This window comes from Otolemur garnettii, unplaced genomic scaffold (genome assembly GCF_000181295.1).
Source record: "Otolemur garnettii isolate 467f Iridium unplaced genomic scaffold, OtoGar3 scaffold00029, whole genome shotgun sequence".
Taxonomy (NCBI): domain Eukaryota; kingdom Metazoa; phylum Chordata; class Mammalia; order Primates; family Galagidae; genus Otolemur; species Otolemur garnettii.
The window spans coordinates 13,834,483-13,837,385 of NW_003852424.1; the positions used below are offsets into that span (position 1 = coordinate 13,834,483).

The 2,903-nt window shown below is 50.0% G+C and overlaps 1 protein-coding gene across 3 annotated transcripts in view; it reads right to left on the reverse strand.

The window, feature by feature from the left end:
- The window catches only part of SBNO2 (strawberry notch homolog 2), a 59,937-nt gene that overhangs the window by 11,528 nt on the left and 45,506 nt on the right, over nt 1-2,903 (reverse strand). The window lies entirely within an intron of this gene.

Sequence of the window (2,903 nt, forward strand, 5' to 3'; positions counted from 1 at the left end):
CTGTGATCCCAGCTACTTGGGAGGCTGAGGCAGGAGACTCTCTTAAGCCCAGGAGTTGGAGGTTGCTGTGAGCTGTGATGCCACAGCACTCTACCCAGCGGGACAGCTTGAGGCTCTGTCTCAAAAAAAAAAGAAAGTGACATTGCTGGGCGCGGTGATTCACACCTGTAACTGCAGCACTTTGGGAAGCCAAATAGGGTGGACTGTCTGAGCTCACAAGTTCTCCACCAGCCTAGGAATGAGACCCCATCTCTAAAAAAACAGCCAGGAATTGTGTTGGGCACCTATAGTCTCAGCTACTCAGGAGGCTGAGGCAAGAGAATGGTTGAGCCCAAGAGTTAGAGGTTGCTGTGAGCTAGGACACGAGGGCACTCTACTGGGGGCAACAAAGTGAGACTCTGTCTCAAAAAAAAAAAAAAGTGATATTGAAGGTAGGTGTGGTGGTTCATGCCTGTAATCCTAGTATTCTGGGAGGCTGAGGTAGAAGGATTGCTTGAGCTCTGAAATTGAGTCCAGCCTGAGGAAGAGTGAAACCCCATCTCTACTAAAAACTAGAAAATTAGCTGGGCATAGTGGTAGGTGCCTATAATTCCACCTACTCAGGAGGTTGAGGCAGAAGGATCACTTGCATCTAGGAGTTTGAGGTTGCTGTGAGCTAGGCTGACACTCTAGCCCAGGCAACAGAGTAAGACTATCTCAAAAAAAAAAAAAAAAGTGATATTGAAGAAAAGCCACCACATCCAGGCTTTCTCCTTGGTATTAACTTCAGTTTTTTTTAAAAGACAGGGTCACCTTGTCAAGAGACCCTGCCATCCATGCTGAAGTGCAGTGGTGGGAGCACAGCTCACTGCAGTCTTAAACTCCTAGGCTCAAGTGATCCTCCTCTTTCTGCCTCCAAAAGTGCTAGGAGTACAGGTATGAGCCAGTGCTCCCAGCCCCTCTCAGCATTTTAAGGAGCACAAAGCAAATTACAGGAAAGCATACATATGCAAAGGACTGATGGAGGGAAGAGGGCAGAATACAAATCAAACACCTGGATTTGTTACCAAGCACATAGCTCATCAAGGGCATGATGGTGATGTTATTTTCTGTATGATGTTGCATGGAGGTGCCATCAGGTGTATCAAGTGCTTCACTGAACAAGTCCAGCACTGAATAGCAAAGACATGACTGCATTCCACCCTTGTACCAAGTGGACACAACAGGTCACATCCCCATCTTTTCCCTGAGCCTGGATAGGGTGGCCTTATTCCCTCAGGGATATTTATAACCTGGGGAGGAGGGCGGCTGGAGATGACAAGTCCTCCACAAAAGGGAAACAGGTTGGTAGTTGCTGATACACAGTGATGGAACAGCACTCACAGGGGTATATGTGGGGAGAAAAAGGCCATTGGGAGCTTGCACTTGGGTTGGCCTCTCAGGCCATGGGGTACATGGCTAAAACCCTGTATGTGGACCCCACACCAGACAGGCCCTCTACCTCACTGAGCAAGATGAATGGGCTCCCAGCTCTATCATGGAGAACTTGGAGGCCCTGACAGTCCCAAGGGGGAGAGATTCTAGAGGCTGCTTTTACTGGAGAGCAGGCGACTCAATGCCCAGGACAGAACCCTGAGAGGACCTCCACAGGCACCTGTGTAGGAATACTCAGGACAGGCCCCACTTAGTAGCTCCCTGGAGGTGTGGAGAGGGTATGGCTGGCCAAGGAGGGGATGATTTATGGGTACTGCTGGTGGGAACATGCTCACCACTCCATGAGTGATGTAGCAGGACAGGGCAACACATCACAGGATCTGCCCTGGCTGGCCCACTGGGAAGAGAGTGCAGCTCTTGCTCACTTTGGTGTGATTTTCAATTTTTCTACAATCTTGTGCAACAGAAGACATGGTAATTTAAAAGCTTTGAGGCCAGGTGCAGTGGCTCACCCCTGTAATCTCAGCACTCTGGGAGACTAAGGAGGGAGGATTGCCTAAGCACAGGAGTTTGAGACCAGCCTGAGCAACAGCAAGACTCCATCTCTACTGAAAATAGAATAAATTAGCTGGACATTGTGGTGGGTGCCTGTAGTCCCAGCTACTCAGGAGGCAAAGGCAGGAGGATCACTCAAGCCCAAGAGTTTGAGGCTGCACTACACTCTAGCTCATGTGACAGAGTGAGATCCTGTCTCAAATAAATCAGTAAAAGTCTGGCTCAGCACCTGTGGTTCAAGCAACTAGAGCGCCAGCCACATACACTGGAGCTGGCAGGTTCAAATGTAGCCCAGGACTGCCAAACAACAATGATAACCGCAAGCAAAAATAGCCAGGCCCAGCTACTTGGGAGGCTGAAGCAAGAGAATCGCTTAAGCCCAAGAGTTGGAGGTGGCTGTGTGCTGGGACTCCATGGCACTCTATGCAGTGTGACAGCTTGAGACTCTTGTCTCAAAAAAAAAAAAAAGTTTTAAGAGAAGAGGGAGGGCAGTGCCCGTAGCTCAGCGGGCAGGGTGCTGGCCACTTACACCGAGGCTGGTGGGTTCAAACCTGGTCCAAGCCAGCTAAAACAATAACTACAACTGCAACAACAACAACAAAAATAGCTGAGTGTTGTGGTAGGCGCCTGTAGTCCCAGCTACTTGGGAGGCTGAGGCAAGAGAATCGCTTAAGCCCAAGAGTTTGAGGCTGCTATGAGCTGCGAGGCTATGGCACTCTACCCAGGGCGGTCTCCAAAAAAAAAAAAAAGAAGAGAGGGAAAGGGAGAAAATGCTTTCTGAACTGGGGGCTTCCCACTGCAGGGGAGAGCCTGGGGGCCTATGTCCCTGACACCTCTGGGTACATATGCAAACTGTCCTCTAGCCAGAATCCTGTAGAGGTAGGGAGAATACTCAAGAATGGCCTCCCACCTTCTGCCTTGCTCCTGGCCCCCCC